Here is a 19551-nt window from a genome sequence, read left to right as displayed (position 1 = left end):
CCACAGTAAAATACTTCAAAATTTTTGGAAGCAAATGTTACATCAAAAAGACTGATGAAAACCTTGGTAAGTTTGAACCTAGAGCAGATGAAGGCATTCTCCTTGGTTACTCTCCCCATAGCAAAGCATATAAGTGTTACAATAAAAGAATTGGAAAAATTGTTGAAAGTATTGATGTAGTGGTTCATGAAGAAGGAAACATTCCAAGGCAAGTAAAATCTGAAGATTTTGAAGATGATGAGGACTATCCTTCAACAAAAAATCAGACTCATGATGAAGAAGAAACCCATGAGGCACCAGAAGAGTAGATAAGGATAGAAGAAAAGACTCCATCTAGGTACATTCAGAAGAATCATCCAGAAACTCAAATTTTGGGGCAGAAAGAGGCAAGTGTACAAACAAGAAGAACTATTTCAGAAGCTTCAAGATACTTAGCATTGCTCCCCTCCACTGAACCACAAAATTTAAGAGAGGCATGCAATGATGAATGCTGGGTCAAGGCCATGGTGGAAGAACTTGAGTAGATTGAAAAGAATAACACTTGGGAGTTGGTTCCTAGACCAAAAGATAAGAATGTCATAGGAACAAAATGGATATTCAAAAACAAGCTAAATGAAAATGGAGATGTTATTAGAAACAAGGCTAGACTTGTTTGTAAAGGGTATGCTCAAAAATAATGCATAGATTTTGAAGAAAATTTTTCTTCAGTTGCTAGACTTGAGGCCATAAGAATGTTCCTTTCTCTTTCTAGCTTTCAGAAGTTCAAAGTATTTCAAATGGACATGAAATCTGCCTTTCTGAATGGAGACTTGGATGAAGAAGTGTATATTGAGCAACCAGATGGGTTTATTCTTGGAAATGACCCAAAACTTGTATGCAAACTCAAAAAGGCTCTCTATGGCCTTAAATAGGCTTCAAGGGCTTAGTATTATCGGTTGGACAATTACCTCCATCAACAAGGTTTTACAAAAGGATCAACAGACAACAATATATATCTATCTATCTATATATATATATAAAAATTGACAATGATAAGTTGCTAATACTTGTTGTATATGTTGATGATATCATCTTTTATAGCAATGAAGAAGACATGAGTCAAAACTTTCCCTTGGTGATGCAAAAATAATTTGAAATGTCTCTTCTTGGTAAGCTCACATATTTTCTTGGTTTACAAGTCCAACAAAATAAACACGGTATCTTTCTATCACAAACCAAGTATCTCAAGCAGATCTTGAAGAAATATGGTATGGAGGATTCGAAACCAGTATGTACCCCTATGGTAACAAGATACAGCCTCAACGCAAATGATGAATCAACAGCAGTGCATCAACCAACCTATAGATCCATGATTGGTAGTCTGCTCTATCTAACAGGTACCCGACCAGACATTATGCATACAGTGGGAATAGTTGGAAGGTTTCAAGCAAATCCAAAGGAAACTCATCTTCAGGCAGTTAAGAGAATTTTCAAGTATCTTCAAGGAACTCAAAACTATGGCTTATGGTATCCTAGAGGTACAGATCTCACACTTCATGCATATACAGATGCAGATTGGGCAGGAAGTGTGGATGATCGGAAAAGCACTAGTGGTGGTGCCTTTTTCATGGGTCCTAGATTAGTATCTTGGTTCAGCAAGAAACAGAGCTCAATTGCATTATCTACAGCTGAAGCTGAATATGTAGCTGCTGCATCTTGCTGCACACAACTCCTTTGGATGATGCAAACAATGCACAACATGCAAATCACTTGTATTCAACCTATCTTCGTTTTTTGTGATAATACAAGTGCAATCAATATTTCAAAGAATCCTGTCATGCATTCAAAGACCAAGCACATACCTATCAAATATCATTTTCTCCAGGAACAAGTGCTTGAACAAAAGGTTAAATTTGAGTATGTTCCCTCTAAGGAACAATTTGCTGACATACTCACAAAACCACTACCCAGGGAGACACTTGAATACCTCAAACAGAAGTTGGGGGTAGTTGATGCATCATCTTGCTGCTAAAACTTGTTTGTTTCAGAAAAAAGTGGTTGTACGCAAGTTTCATGAGGAGGATCCGCGTACATAAATCGGTTTATGAAGGTACAATCGTGTATATGTTGGTTTAAAGAAAAATAGTGGGCCAGCTTCAGGATGAAAAGAGTCGGATATAGGTCTGGTAGAAACCATCTGACACAGATTCAGGGGGAGCATATACTCTTCTAATAATGTATTGTTCGCATCATCTTAGAAGATCTTGGTTTACATTCATAGTTGTTTTAATTTCAGGTGAAATAGGTGCATGAGGAAGAGCATGGTTGCTGGTCTGAATGATGATTGAGGGTTATGATGATTGATGATTGACAGAAGCTAGTCTTGCTGTAGATATTTCGTCTCTATTTCATGTATTTCTTTTCTTTTCAAGGCCATGTAATAGCCTATCTTGGTTTCCCCACTATGCTTGGGATGGATGAAGTAATGTTCTTGTTGTTATCATGTGTAAATTCTTGGTGTATCTCCACATGTTTGGGAGATGGATGTATGTATGAGTCTTTAGTGATAGGAAGGTCATTTATAAAGTATAAAGTCATGTTTCTTTTATAGAACATCTTCTTGCAGACCTTGCCTACAGTCAAGGGGAGCTTGGACAACACAACAGAGCAGAGATTTCAGCATGTATTTAGGGGGAGCATAACCCTTTTCCCTTGATGTCGAAGGGGGGGAATGATTTTGAGTGACTTGGGGTTGCCATCAAGTCCAAAGGGGGAAATTGTTGGCATTATGACACAGGTTTGGCACTATGGCACAGGTGTTGTCCTTGATGGCAACTCACTCAAAGGGTAGATCATAGTTCAGGCTCTCAGAATGAAAGAAAATGAGGTATATGCAAGTTCCTCTTAACAAAATCGCGTATACACGTGGGTGTACTGATCAAAAGAAGCGTATATGTATGCATGCACTTTCATGCAAAGAAAAGCACATACATGTGGGAAATCTTATGTTTGGTCCATGGTATTTAGTCCGACATATTTGAACCTATGGTTTTGGTCCTTGGTATTGCATCCAAAGTGTTGAACCCAGGTATTGGGTCCCTAGTATTGATTCTCAATGGTTTTGGACCATGGTTTGAGTAAGGCCTAAGACTATAAAAAGGGAAGGAGATCATTTGGCGAGAGTATTGACTTAAGCATTGAATATCTTATGAAGAGCAAGATCTAGAATACTGGTCATTGGGTTATGGTGCATAACTAGATCTAAATCAAGGAGGAACCTGAGTGCAAGGAGAAGGATAAGTTCTATTAATGGGTCAAGATCGTAAGGCAGCTTGAAGAGAAGTATCTTTGTGTAATTTTGATATGTTATATTTGGCACATGACTTGATCTATAAATATGATAATCTGGGTATAACTGACATCTGAATAAGTGAGAATGGTAGATTATCTTTTTATAGATCTGTACGCAGGTTCAACGTAGCAGAGGAGCGTGCATCTCATGAAATATGTTTTAGTTGCTTCTGTTTAGTGCTACAGTGTTCTCAGTTCAAAATTGGTGTCTGGTTATTGGTACTATTTTTGGTTACACCATTATGAGAAGTTATTAGTTGATTCAATATTTGTTTGTACAAAGGAGATTGGTTAATGCAGATATACTTGATGTTTGACTGATATTCATGGATCGAGTCTAAAAATTTATGAAACGTTGTCCCTGGAAGAAAAGAGAAGGTTGTAGCCTTCTATAGGTCAGCACCTACGTACTAGTATCCTAGCTAGTACAAGAGCTAAGGGGGTTGTAGCTCCCTTCCAGGAGAAGCTGGAGAACAAGAGAAGGTTGTAGCCTTCTGCAGGTAGCATCTTGCGTACTGGTATAAGATTGCACAAGTATAGAATCATTGTAGAAAGAAGTTTCTAATTTAAAAGAAGATAGAGACATATTGCAGTAGGTGGTTTTCACCCACATTGGGTTTGCACCTTACATCTTGGTGTTCATGTGTGTTGATTATGTGTGATGATTTGCTCTGCTTTACTGCTCCTGTTTACTTATCATACGGTTAATAATGTTCTGATGCACTCATTAAGAAGCAAATAACTGATTTATAAAGTTTACTTAATATACGCTGGTTGCATTATACACAGTTGCATATACATGCAGTTTTCCTTAACTGAAGTATCGTATATGAATCTGAATATGGAAATGAAAAAGTTATATTGATTAGATAATATTGATTCACCCCCCGCCCCCCTCTCAGTATTATTTCCAACAAAACAAGTTGATTTGGAGGAGCATTACTATGAACCCTATATTAAACCTAGATACATAAATGATAGAAAAAGGTTGCTTCCTTTCTCTTACCTCCTGGATAGATATGTTCCCATGATGAAAATCATCACAAGATACTTTACTTGTGAAGGAAGGTTTTACAGACTATATACCTATCGTATTCGGCTACTCATGCATTTCAGAAGGGTTAAGATGCTCAACATACCATATTATCTCTTCCAGAGCATTGATAAGATGGCCTACATTGCCCAAAGTATCCCTTCATCATCTCACCCTTCCACCTCCATTCCTCCATCTCAACTCATAGATCATTCATCCCCGTCTAATCAGTCACCCTCATCATCACCTCCATCATCACTATTTCATGAGCATATCCATTCACCTAATAGAGATGAAAAAAGAGAGCTGGAATAGATTGAATAGGTTGAGGGCATCAAGCCCAAAGAGGTTGATTTGGTCATTTTTACACACATTTATCAGAGAGGCCACAGGCAGGTGTTTTCCCCATAAATTGTGGGAGGGACCTTGCCTTCTTCATCAGTAAAGAAAGTAAAAAAGGGCAAGGAAAAGATGACAAAGACAAATATTCAGCAAGAGGTGGAAGACCTCCATGAGACAGAGTAGGAGTTTGACTTGGTTGACCTAAGTGAGCATGATGACAGGGATTTTACAAGAATTGTCATCAAAGAAAAAGATGAACTCATTAGGGAGCTCTAGATCAACCTACAAAGCGAAAAATAAATCATCTCATACTATGAGGAGGAGAATAAGCAGCTTCAAGCCAAACATGATGTCATGGAGATTCAACTCATCAAGGCAAAGAAAGAAGCAATGAAAGTCAAGGCATTGCTTGATGAGGCCTATGAAAGGTATAGTGAAATTGAAGAAGAGAAAGAACCTAGAGGAAGACCTAGAACTAGAGGGATGAAAAGAGCTCTAGAACTAGAGAAACAAAGGGAGGCTGAGCTTGCTAATAAAATCGCATGGAATGAGCAATTTGTCATCTTGATCGATGAGAATCGAGAGCATTGGATTGATAAGGTCAATCAAAATTTAGAGAAGCTCATAGACAAAGCTAATCAAGAAAATGAAATTCAAAGGAATATGGAAAAACACTATGCCAACAGAGAAAGGAATGCAAGGGAAAAGCTCAAGGCTGCAAAGGCAAAAATTGAAGCCCTAACTCACCAAAAAGAGAAGAAGAAGCTAGACAGCCTTGTTGAAGCCTCACTCCATGCACAAAATACATTATTAACAATAATTTCACCAATTTTGAGAAGTTATAGGGTAATTTTGAAGTTTTTGTGCTTTTCAAGTAATTATACATAGTTTTTAACAGATAGAATGTCAAGGGTGCAACACCCTTGGTGGGCATTGTGCTTTTGTTTGGGTCACTTTTTGGACAAAGGAAGACCACCATTGGATTTAGAGTAGGGAAGAAATGCCGGAAAAAGAAATTTACAAGCCTTATTTTGCACAACTGGCATGTTTTGCACAACTGGCAGGTGAAAAGGTGAAAAAACACCTAAAAAATCAGTGTTCTACCTCCTTTTTCACCTTGACATTTTGCGTTTGACCAATTTGGTAGAATCCATTTTTGGAGGGTCAAATCAAGTTCATTTTTCAAACTACAGGTAGATCTTGAAACTATATAGGATAAGATTTCCAATGAGCTATCCTGGGTCAATTTCGACCCCGGAAAGGCAGACAAAAGTGGGTCTAAAGATGACACTGTGCGTTTGACATTTGCGTTGCGTGTTTGGGAAATCAACTTTTTACTGATGTAATTGATCATGCAAATGTAATTATGGTCTTTTTACTATTACCTAAGGTAAATAAATTAGGTAAATAGACTCTATGAGCTGTAATGAATCAGTTCATTGTAATTAGGGATGAGTCACTTTGACCACCCTACACTCTAGATATCAGTTCAGATTTTGGTGGAATTGCTCCTCCTCTCATGAATTCGACCCCTGATGGCTGGGAGGAGTTTGTTTGAGGCCTATGTCTTGTATTTTTTAGTCTTTTCAAAGGTTGGACTTAGTTGGATGTTGTGCTAGTGATCAGAGACACTATTGTATCAGATTTTGGTCAGTATTAATAGATGAGTTGTAGTTATTTCTTTGGGATACATGTGGTATGGATGTTTAGTAGTGTTTTCTCTTTGTGATCATTTGTATGAATGTTTTGTATGCTCATAAACAATTTTATGTCTATTATTTGGTAATTTTCAAGTGGATAGGCAGAATACATGTTTTTCCATGCTCTGTTTTGGGAAATTTATCATAATTTGTCCATTTTCTTCAGTTTAGGAACAATACATCTCATATGCTCTTCCTAACTCCTCATCAGTCTTAAACCACCTCACTAAACCACCTTTGAAGTGCTAAGCCTCCTACCTACCTTTCCCCTTTGAATGTCTGCAATCATATCTCATTTTCCCTGATCTAGCTTTTTTGACCTAATACCCTCATCCAGCAATAAACCCCACCAAATCAAATCAAAACCCTGAGCTACTATATCGAGCCTAAAACCCCAATCCATCTAGCCCTCTTGGTTGTCATCCTTTGGAGAGAGCCCTCTCTGGCTCGGTAGGGCTAATTACCAAGTCAAAAGGTTGGTCTGTGGTTACCTTAGCTGGACTCTTCCTCACCCTTAGAGATCTAGAGGAGTGATAACAAAACCCATACATTATTATGCTTTGTGAAACTTTGGTGCCATAAGATATGATTTTTGAAGCCTTAAATAAGATTTTTCCCAACTGGTTTTTCTTTTCTTTTGATGTGAGAGGCCGCTTGGGGGGTCTAGCCACATGATTTAAGCTAAATATTTTAGAATTTATAGCACATGGGACTAAAATATGACCTTAGGAGTGAATGTTTTCTCATTGAAATTAAGTATGGATCTATATGTTGTCAACATCTATGGACTCTGTCATGATAGAGCTACCTTCTGGAATAATTTGCTGATCAAATCCTTTCTGAAGGAAGAAAATGTTATTATCGAAGGGGATCTAAATTTTTTGTTGGGAGCCTCGAAGGTATGGGGATCTCAAGCCCTTCTAGATCCTATGAAATTTTTTTCACTAGGAAATTGATAGACACCCTTCTCATCGATGTCAATCTGATCAAATATAAACCCTCCTAGAGGAATAAGCATACATGAAATGCAATGGTGGTCAAATGGCTTGACAAATTTCTTTTGGCTAAAAATTTGGTTGGAAAACTCTCCTTGTTCTGCCAGTGGATTGGAATAGGTGGAGTATTTCATCATCAACTGGTCCTCTTGGAGTTAAAAGGAGGTAAATCCAGTATTCCCTTTAAATTTAATCCCTCATGGTTGAATGAAGAAATCTATGTGAAAATGGTTAAAGATACCTAGTCCCCCTTCAATCAAAACTCAGGGATACTAATAACTCAATAGTTTGCGGAAAGTTTAAAAAAGGTTAAGCAAGCTTCCATTCAATGGTCCATATAGAAGAAGGTCAAATATGAAGCAAATATTAAATTTGTAGAAGAGGAATTAGAGATAATGGAACCACGTGAAGGAAGGGGGTATGAATTGGTGGAATCCAAGTATAGAATCATGTAATATGAGACCACAAAGAGAAAGATTCTGACTGAGAAGAAAGAACAATGAAAGTTGAAGAGTCAAGTGGTATGGGAAAAAAGTGGGGATGAGAACACAAATTTCTTCCAAAACTATTCTAAAGGCCATAAAAACATTAATAAAATATGGGAGATGCCAAAACTTGATGGAGGAAGAGAAAATATCTTTGAGAATCTCGCATCCCTGGGAAAGGAATTATTTAGAAATCTATTCAAGGCTCCTGACGAGGTCACAATTGTAGAAGTGATTCGAGTGGCTCAATTCTTTCTGAGGTTTGTGAATGTGGAGGATAATCAAAATCTCACGGAGCTAATATTGAAATGTGATTTAGAAGCTGTTCTCAAAGAAATGCAGAAGGACAAAACTCTTGGTCTGGATGGATGGATAGTGGTATTCTATTTTGGATTATTTGAATTTATTGGGGATGAATTGCTACATGTGGTTGGAGATTTTTGGAAAAATGGGAGAATATATGACCCTTTAAATTCAACTTTATAGCTTTGATCCCAAAGGTGGATGATCCCCAATCCTTTGAGAATACATGCCAATCTCTTTGTGTAATTGTATATATAAAATCATTGCCAAAATTATATCCATTTTCCTTTGGCCTGTCCTATCAAGGAATGTGTCCAACAAACATTTCAATTTTTTGGAGGGGCACCAATTTCACGAAGCAATCATGGTGGTGCAAGAAAGTATGCACGTCATTATGATCCAAAAACTAAAGGGTTGGTTTCCAAAATCAAATTTTCTAAAACATACAACAAAGTCAGTTGGATTTATATTAGAATGATTCTTACCCATCCAGGGTTTGGTGTTCTTTTCATAAAATAGGTAATGGGATGTATAACTAATGTATCTTTTGCAGCCTTGATCAATGGGTCAACTTTTCCATTTTGTCATGCCCAAATAAGTATGAGGCAACAATTTCCTCTATCTCCATTCCACTTTTTATTAGCAGTTGAAGGGTTGAGTAGGTTGTTGCTAGCTGTAAAGCATGGGGGTGTTCTTAAGGGCATTGAAGTGGCAATAAACATGTACATAACTCATTTGTTTTTTGTGGATGATATTTTGATCTTTTTTAATGGTATGTGACAAGATTTGGAAACAATCAAGGATGCCCTAACACTCTTTCAGAAAGTGACAGACATGATTATTAATGTTTAGAATTCCATGCTATCATATGATGAATTGTGTCATGGAGAGGTGCGTAGGGATCATAATTACTTACCATTTTCTAGAAAACTTCTTCTAGACAATTTTAAATATTTGGGATTCTATTTAAAACCCAAATCATATAGAAAATATGATTGGATGTGATTATTTGTGAAGGTGGAGAAAAGGCTTAAGCATTGGAGCTATAAATGGCTCTCAAGAGAAGGAATATTGGTTCTGATTAAATCTACCCTTGAAGAAATCCCAGTATATTGGATGGCTCTCAAATGGATTCCAAAAGGAATCTTAAAATCCATAATAAAAATCTATAGGAGGTTCCTATGGATTGGGTCCAAAGAAGAAGCTGATCTTCCTTGGGTAATATGGGATAAGGTTGCTTTACTGAAGCCTTGGGGTGGTTGGTTTCTAAAGTACCTGCCCATTTTTGCAAAAGGCCTTTTGGCAAAAGCTAGGTGGAGACTCCTCTCCACATAAATATTATGGAAAATAGTGATTATTACGAAATATATCTTTCCTCTTTCACTTGACAAATGGATTAGAGAGTTGTATAGGAGGATGTCAAATTAATCTACTATTTAGAAAGTTTTAGAAAGTTTTCGTTGATTCCTTAAACATAGTACGAGGTGGGATTTCCTAGAATGTTGGGAATGTGGAAAAATTTAGAGTTGGTTTTGATCCATGGATTGGATGTCGTAAAAATTTTAGGCTTCCTCCAGAACTTGTGGCTATCCTGAACAAGCAACGGATTAAATTTCTAAATCAGATTGTTGAGGAAGGGTGGACAACTTTCTGGTCACAGGTATGGAAGAGTGCTGAGAAACTCAACTTGCATGGGAAATTTTCTGGTATATGGAACAATTATATAATATCACTCAAAAGGTCACATGTCAGAATTAGAGATAGAAATGACTCTCTTCTCTGGGTACATTGCCCCTCTGGGACTTATACCCAAAAATCTGGGTATAGCTTCCATATCGCTTCTCGATTGAGAATTAATCCATCCCGGTGGTGGAAAAAGATATGGAAGCTTGCTTGCCTGGACAATTCAAGATTTTTCATCTCATGTTTAATTAATAATAAAGTTACAAATTGGGACAATTTAATAAGGAGACACAAAGAAGGTCCTAGTTAGTGCATTCTTAACAAAAATGTAGAAGAGTTAGTTACACAGCTGTTTCTATATTTTTCTTTCACACTAAGTATTTGGGACAAAACCAAACTATTGTTGAGGTGTAACTTAGACTGGAGAGGTAATTGTTTCAGTGAGGCATGGGCATCATTGTGGGACTCATCTAATGACAAAGTTATTAGGAACATCCCATCCCTAATCTTTTGGGAGGTATGTCTGGAAATAAATAAATCCACTTCTAGAGACATTCCATCTACCCCTGACCTGATATCTATAGAAATAACAACAATATATGCTCTCTTTCCTTCAAAGTAATCACATCAGGTCCCTCACATCATCATTGATTTAAGAGATTAATTGACAACTTCCTTGGTCTTATTTTGATGGAGCATCGAATGAGGATGGTGCATGTGGGGGTGGTCTCATTCTCTACATCAACAATCAATATTTTCTGAAATAAAATAATTGGCTTGGGCAGGGGTTCCAACAATTATGCATAACTAATTTCTCTTAAACTCCTTTTATGCTAGGCTCCGGAATATGAATTTCATTCATTTCAGGTTTTTAGAGACTCATTAAATGTTATAAACTAGTTCAATGCTTCCCAAATAGGCCACAATCACACACTGCTTCCAATACTTGAAGATATTTTCTAGTTAAAATAAGCTTTTGATTTTATCTCTTGTTGTCACATCTATAGCGAGACGAACTTTCTAGCATACCTTTTGTCTAAGGAAAGTGTTAGACAACATATGGGAGTTTGGTAGGTCATTGAGCATGTATATGGGATGATCCAACACTTTCAACAACAACCTTTCATTGGAATCTAAATGCATACCTTTTATGATTTTTATTTTCACCATCAACAATTTCTTTTTTGCAAATACATGATACATGTAAACAACTTTACTCTTATATGTATATGTAATTATCTCATGGAAACAAAGTCTATAAACTGCCAGGCTTATCTATTTTTTTGTGACTGATCATGGCATGCAAATCCTGTCCATGCTTCAAGATGATGAGAAAAATATGTTTTTATTATGATCTCATGGTTGTTTTTATTTATTGTAGCCCATTTTTTTCTTATATGTCCTTTGGGATAGTGGTTGTATTCAATTGCTGCATGTAATGAATGTAACTTTTTATCAGATAGAAAGTTGTGACTTTTTCTTTGGAAAAAAAGACAATAACATTCCCAATTGTAGGTTCTTATCTAGCATGGAGAAGAGATATGGATCACATGTAAGAGTAAGGGAATATGCAATAATGGCGTGTGGTAGAGACATACTCCTCCTAAATGAAATCATATGACACCCAAAAGGTAATTAGAATATGTACAATTAACTTGATTGATAGTCCAGATGACAAATCCTTGTGGTCCCAAGGTTGGAGAAATGAAGCAAACCTTAGTTTTGAAGGGAATTTGGCTCATAGGTTGGATCATTTTTTATAAAAAAATAAGAAGGTCCATATAATATTGAACAATTCCCCAAATGAACTAATATAAGCTTTGAATATTGGAGCATGGGGAAATTATACGCCTAGTCTTGGATACTTAATTCTTTTTCAACTAGGATTAAGAGACGCCAAGTGGTGGTAGTAAAAGATATAGAAAGTTAATGCTTCACCCAAGTGTAATTTTTTGTGTGGTTCATATTGAACAACAATTTCTTAACATGGGAAGCCCTTTAGAAAAGGAATATATTAGGTCCAAGTATTTGTTGTCTTTGAAGATGTAGTGATGAAAACACTTCTCAATTTTTCTTGCATTGTAGTTATGTTCAACAAGGGTTTAGGTTGCAGAGTGTTTTGTTATCTAGTAAATGTGAATCCATAGAAACATGTCTAAATGAATGGTTTACTATGGGAGATCTAGAGTGCTCCAAGGAAATCTCATTTCTAGTTGTATGGAGAACCTATTAGCTAGAAACAATTATTCTATTTGAAGAGAAGATGATGCCCACTTTTCAAGAAACAACACATATTAATGCTTTATTTTCATATTACAAGGTTAATCTAAAGGTTAGACATAGAGAAATTTTTCATTAATATAGGTGGATAAGTCATTAGCTTAGACATTTTTTATGGGGCTTGTTGAGGTATAGATTCTGAATGTGGGGCTCATTTCATTCTATATTTAACAAATACACACATGGTTAAAGTCAAGTTAATATAGGAAGAACAAATACATTGGGGGGGCTCTGCAACCCTAATGGTTAGGCAACCATGAGTTAGGCGGCGCGGGGAAAGCTAAAGACTACAGCAAGTGACAGACACAGAAACCAAGAACTAGAAGAAATGACAGAGGCCTCTCTCCCGGCGCCAACCAAAATTGGTTGTTCATTGCATGACGACCTAATGATGGTCAAGCAAGGCAGGAGAGCAAGGCAACGGGGAGTGGCGGCAATACTATTGATCAACGCGAGTGAACTGTGCTCAGACACTTCGTAAAACCGCACCACAAGTCACTTGAGCTACGCATTTTTTGGGCGTGAAAAGCCCCCTAATGACTTAATTCGAATCACTGTGCTTTTACCCGTGACCCCCCCACCCCAAGTTAGTCAAGGGGTCCCGACCCACCGGTCGGTAGGGGGGAAACCCTCAACAAAGCTATACTCCCTTTCCGCCAGTTCAAGTTACCATTGTTGATCCAAAAGCTTCTGAGTTAGCAGCAGATAAAAGGTTCAAGGCTGTATAAACCATACCCCTTCAGATCATTTATCTATTATAACCAAGTTGCCAAGCATTACTGCCAACCAGCGTGCGCAGTCCCTGCTGCCTTCCTTCAGAACCCAATCCCCCTACATTACGCGCTTTCTGAAACCAGATCCTGATGAGTGATATTCTGACCTTCGTGAGCGTGATCCAAAGCTAGATGCAATCAAAAGAGAGTTTTTCTGTACTGATCTATACCCTTTCCTATCATCGTTTCCCTAGGCTTTGAGGTTGAGAAGAGATAGAAAGGAGGCAAGTGGCAGGTCGAGAGGAGGGGAGAGATCCCCTCCTATCGAGACGCGGTGGTAGGAGAAGGCCAGAACACTAGCAACTAGGTGGAAGAAACAAGAAAACCAAGACCTATCCTTGGAGCATGATGGCAGGCAGGCAGTAGAGGCAAGTGTTTACCATGTGCAACTAAGAAATGAAGATTTATAATCCTGATGAACAAACTGGAGAGATACAGAAGCTACATGAAATACCATGTGCTAATTTGCAAGCTCATCAGAGTATGGCTGATGGAAAAGGACCTCACCAGATGGATCTAATAAAAATGGCAACCTCGAGGCGATATCAAGCTAAAATTGGGAGCAAGAGGCTTCTTCACAGTAATCTTCTCGAACCTGCAAGATAAAGAAAAATTGTTTGAAAATGGTCCTTACTTTCATTATAATGTTGGAATGTTTATGAGATACTGGGAAGAATGTTATAACCCCGATAAGGAAAAATTCTTGGCAGCCCCAGTATGGGTGAGGTTATTCGGGCTACCAATGGACTTTTGGGATCTGGAGATCCTAGAGGGTATAGGAAACACAATAGGAAGCTTTGTTAAAATAGATGAAACTACAAAAAAGGGAAGATACACCTCATATGCTAGAATTTGTGTCTATATGAATATAGCTGACCCTATTCCAGATACAGTTGAGCTAGAGTATCATGAGGAGGTATGACAACAAACCCTCGACTCTGAGCACATTCCATTCAGATGCAAAAGATGTCATGAGTATGGACATATTTTCAAGGAATTCCCACTCAATACAGAAGAAGAGGAGTGAAGGAACAAACAACAGAGGAAAAATCAAGAAGACAAGGAAGGCTTTCAAGAAGTAAAAAGAAAAATAAGACACACAAGAGAGAACCCCAGTGAAGGAAGGAAAGAAAAAAAAACCTAGCCAAGTAATACAAACAACTTTGAAATCCTACAAGAAGAAGAAGAAGATAACAACGAGACCCAAACAATGGACTATCAGGGAGAAAAAGGAAAGGAAAGCAGCACAAGCCAAGGTAAATCACATACCAAGAGGAAGGCACAAAGTGAACCAACAGAGAAGGAGGAAAATGAAGCGAGGGAGAAGATGGAAAATGCAGTAATGGAGATTGAAACAAGCAGAGGAGAAGAACTAAGCTAAAAAGAAGAAGTATTGTGGAAACTACTAGATGAATAGAGACACTTGGATGAAAGATTCATTCCAGAAGAGCAAAAAAGAATATATAGAGAAACGTTTCAACAGTACCAAGAGAAACAGGGACAGGGAAAGATGGAAATGGTAGAACAACTAGGCCTTCAATAGGATAATACTCAAGACCACCAAAGAAAAGAAAAACACGAGAAAAAAAGAGGTCAGAGAAATCTATAGGAATCGATACTGATCATGGGAGAAATGTTAGTGAACACCGAGAGAGTAGTTATGCTCTTGACGGTATTCCACTAGACAAGCCAAGCACCCCAATGATAATCACTACCTGGAATATAAGAGGCCTTAATAGTAAAGGAAAACAGAGACACTTAGCATAAAGGCTAAGAAAAGAAAAACCCCAACTAATGTTGTTACAGGAAACAAAAATCTCAGGAAGCAAAATGGAGGAAATCCTAAATAAAATAAAACCAAAATATGAATGTATGACCATAGATGCGAAAGGAAGTGTGGGAGGCATAGAAATACTATGGAACCCTATAGAAATCACAGTAGATTACTAGATAGGCATGAAAATATTACTCACAGGGAAGTTTCGGTTAATCGGAAATAGAGAATTGTTTCTAGTTTCAGCAGTATACGGCTCTTATACACCAGCGGAAAGAGGAAGCTTTCTCCTCCAACTTCAGCAGCTAGGAAACCTTCATGAAGAAAGATTATGGTTGATAGCAAGAGACTTTAACATGACAACATCAAAATATGAGAAGAAAGGTGGACTGCAAAGAAAAGAGCTAGAGATGAAGAAATTCAGGGACCTTCTAGCAGCACTGAAAATGGTAGATATCCCAACCATAAATGGAAAATACACGTGGAACAATCAAAGAGGATGGAGCAGACAAATAGCATCTAGGCTAGACAGATTCCTAGCAACATAACACTTCATTGGAAAAGATATCTTCTATGAAGCAACAATCCTCCCATGTTTAGTGTCGGATCACTGGCCCATTAAATTAGAAATATCTATGAATCAGTAGAACCAGAATAGACCCTTTAGGTTTGAGGCATTCTGGTTGAGAGAACCCACCTTCGTAGATAAAATGAAGAATTGGTGGAAGGAGACTGAGACTGGGATGGAAGGAAGAAACAAAATGCACACCCTCCAACTTAGATTAAAAGACTTAAAAGGAAGATAAAGAAGTGGAACAAAGAAGAATTTGGAAATATTCAAAAGGAACAAGAAACGCTCTAGATAAAGATGAAATGAATACAATAGAAAATCATAGAAGAAGGAAGAAATGAAGAGCTGGCAGAAGAAGAAGGACTAATGCTAAATAAACTGGAGGAAAGAAGAAAACAAGAGGAAATCTTATAGAAACAAAAATCGAGAATCCAATGGCTAAAAGAAGAAGAAAGAAACACGAAATTCTTCCATAAGGAAGTGGTACAACACTGACAACAAAATAGAATATTCTCCCTAAGAGACCACCAAGGCAACAGGATAACACAGAAAGCTCAAATGGAGAATTTGATGGTACAACATTTTAAAGAGCTCCTGACAAAACCCAATATCAGAAGGGAGGATGGCATTGATAAAATTAGTCAACATATCCCTAAAATAGTGACTAGAGATCAGAAGTTGGCTCTCCTAAGGGTTATAACGAAAGCAGGGGTGGAGGAGGTAATAAAAAAGATAGCAAAGAATAAAGCACCTAGGCCTAATGGATTCACCTTAGAATTTTATCAAGCTACGTGGAACTTCATGAGCCAAGATATAGTGAATGCAGTAGAAGAGTCTCGATGCACCAAAAGAATGCACCTGACCTTGAATGCTACATTCCTAGCCCTGATACCAAAGATAGAGAACTCAGAAGAACCACAAGGATTCTGACTGATAGCGCTCTGCAACATTATATACAAAATACTAGCTATAATCATGGTGAATAGACTAAAACCAATATTACCAGAGTTGATATCCTAGGAGCAGATGGGGTTTGTCAAAGGCAACCAAATAATAGATGGCATAGTGGTAGCACAAGAAGCAATTCACTCACTGAAAAATTCAAAAACCAAAAGGATGCTGATAAAACTAGACCTAGCCAAAGCTTACGAGAGACTTAATTGGGGATACCTCCAACAAATTCTAAAGGCATACGACTTTGACAACAGGTGGATAAACTGAGTAATGTCAATGATAACTACGCCAGTTATGTCAGTTCTATTAAACGGGTCACCAACAAAAACCTTCAATCCATCTAGAGGGCTCAGGCAGGGCGACCCCATATCCCCGTTCCTGTTTATCCTCAAGGCGAATGGACTAGGAAGACTGATAAAAGCTAAAGTTAATAGCGAACAAATGAAGCGATTAAGACTTTAGGGAAATGACCTACCTCTAACCCACCAACAATTTGTCGATGATGTTATGTTATATGGACAGGCAACACTCAAAGAAGCAAAAAAAATAATGGAAATTCTCACAGACTTCATAGGGGCCTTTGGGATAGAGATAAGTAAAGAGAAATCATAAATTTATTTCTTCAATACCCAAGCTTCCTCCCAAGCCTTCCTGGCAAGAACCATGGGATTCAGAGTCAGGAACTTCCCTACTAAGTACTTAGGCATCCTGTTAAATGACAAGCAAAACAAAGTTGCTAATTGGGGTACCCTGATAGGTAAGATCCAACGGAGAATGCAAAACTAGACTTTCAAGGCGCTGAATATCCTAAGCTGCATAATCCTTCTAAAATCGGTGCTCCAATTCATACCGATCTATCAACTTACCAGCCAAGCCACACCTAAGACAATCTACCAGAAAATGGTAGAAATTTTTAAAAAGCTCCTATGGCAAGGGTCAAGTAAGATAAAAAAATGGGCGCTCCTATCTTGGAGTTGGCTAAGTAATTCCCTAAAAGAAGGAGGATTAGGTCTGAGTGACCTATACATCCTGAACCAAGTAGTGGGGGCAAAGTTGTGGTGGCGATGGACACAGGGAGGGGACAACCTATGGAAAAAACTATGGGAGAGAAAATATGAGATGCCCAGGTCTCCAGAAGGAAAGCTGAGAAGTCAAACCGAGAAGAAAGGCTCTGCAATCTGGAATTTGGCAAGTGCCAATAGGGATCTGATTAGGCAGCACAACTTCTAGGAAGTAAGAGGAGGCGAAAAAGCCAATTTTTTGGAAGAAGCGTGGCAACAGAGAGAAAAACTCAACAACCAACAACTACTACAAGAGATCCACCAGCTCACTAGCGTAAATGAAGGCGATACAGTACGAAACTACTGGAGACCAGAATCTGATGGATATTGGAGAAAGTGGAAAGAAAAGGAAAACTGGCTAGAAGCACCTGTAACAACCCACTAGGAAATATATGAAAAGGAAATGGCAACAAGGAAAGTAGCGATCAAAGAAGGGATGGACACTCTAAGATGGCGACATAGAATCAAAGGTATGTTCACAATAATAGAAGGATACCATCTAAAATCAGGATACAATAGACACCCAGAAACAAAAAAATGGGAAAGCATATGGAAAACAAAAGCATGGCTGAAGGTAGCATTCTTTACCTGGATCCTAAGCCACGGGAGAGCACTAACATGGGACCAATTGAGGAAAAAAGGAATGCAAGGCCCATCGAGATGCACCCTCTACAGAGAACAGGAAGAGACCATGGAGCATTTAACCAATGCTTGCAAAGTTAGTGGCAACCTACGGAGACAACATCAACAACTTTTTGAAATCAGTGACAAAGATATAAACAACATGAAAATAACGATAGAGAACTGGAGGAATAAACCTTACCAGAATACGATCTTGAACAGGGCATGGAGACTCTTAATAGGATTTGTTCTGTGGAATATCTGGAAAGAGCGGAGCCGCCTGATTTTCAAGGAGGCTGGTAGAGAAAATACAAAGATATGGAACCAAATCATACAGAGTATTAGAGAGACCATTCTCATAGAGAGGTGGTATGAGGAGGATTGGAGAACTGACCCAACAGAAACAAGAATAATGACACGCCTGCAACTAAAGCCAAGTATGATGCACAAGACAGTAAGGAAACACCAAAATAACGAGGTGGAGGAGGTCAATCACTATAGAAATCCTCAACATTGGTTTATCAAGTTGAATTTCGACAGGGCTGCGAAATGAAACCCAGGCGAGGTAGGGATTGGTGGAGTATTCATAGACGACAGGGGTAGGATGCTCAGAATCTATGCGATGGACTAAAGAAACACTACAAACAATGAAGCAGAGCTCCACGTACTGAAAAAAGGGTTGGAAATTGCCATAAGGGAGGAATACCAAAATATACAGGTTGAAGGAGATGCAAAAATGGTAGTGGATATAGTCAAATAGCTACAACAAGGAACCCAAGCAGAGAAAATTAGCCATAGCTGGAGAACCGCCTAGTTGGTGCAGGAGATAAGTAAACTCATAAGACAGGTAGCCTACATCCTTCCCACCCATGTGAGAAGGAAGGGTAGCGAACCAGCAGACAACATGGCAAATTTGGGGTGCAGGAATGGTGGAAGAACTTTGGATGCAATTGAGGCCGAGCTAGTCCAGATGGAGGAGATGGCAAAATTAGTGCAACTCCTCGCACAAGACAAAGGGGAGAGAGGAACCCCAGATCAAGGAACATCATAGAAAATCTAGAGAGACCAGGGATATGTGATCGGGAAGGGGAAGGAAGAGGACAGGTGGGGAAAGGACAGACATGGAGAATGAAGTGATTAGACAGGTAATCTGGCAGGTGATGGAACCGGGAAGAGAAGGTACAACTACCGAGAGAACGAGGGCGGTGATGGAAGAGAACGACAGAGAGGAGGGCAAGGCAGAGAGCAAGAGGGCGGGTAGAAGAATGATAACAAGTGGCAGGACAAGGACATGAGGAACATGGCAAGAGCCGCTTGGAGAAAGTGCAGATTAATGAGAGGAGATGGCAGTAAGGACAGAAGGGCAGCATCCCGAGATGGGGTGTAGGGATCCGTGCAAGTAATAATGACAGATAGGTGGAAGTAAAGGTAAGGGACTAGAGGGAGAGAGGAATAAAACTTAATGAAAATAAGAATATAGCAAAATGCATGCAGACGAAGACGAAAAAAGTTGGCGAGAGGGAACGTGGCCGAAATCAAAGATGCAAACGGCAGATGGAAGAGCCAACAGATCGGCAAGTTGGTATGTAGTCCTTTCGATCCACTTCTCTGTAGGCTCAGAATTATTTTCATTAGGAAAATAGGAA

Source organism: Pinus tabuliformis, chromosome 4_1 (assembly GCF_031772625.1).
Source record: "Pinus tabuliformis cultivar Carrire ecotype Pingquan chromosome 4_1, CPIR1, whole genome shotgun sequence".
Taxonomy (NCBI): Eukaryota; Viridiplantae; Streptophyta; class Pinopsida; order Pinales; family Pinaceae; genus Pinus; species Pinus tabuliformis.
This window is presented reverse-complemented; position numbering follows the sequence as displayed.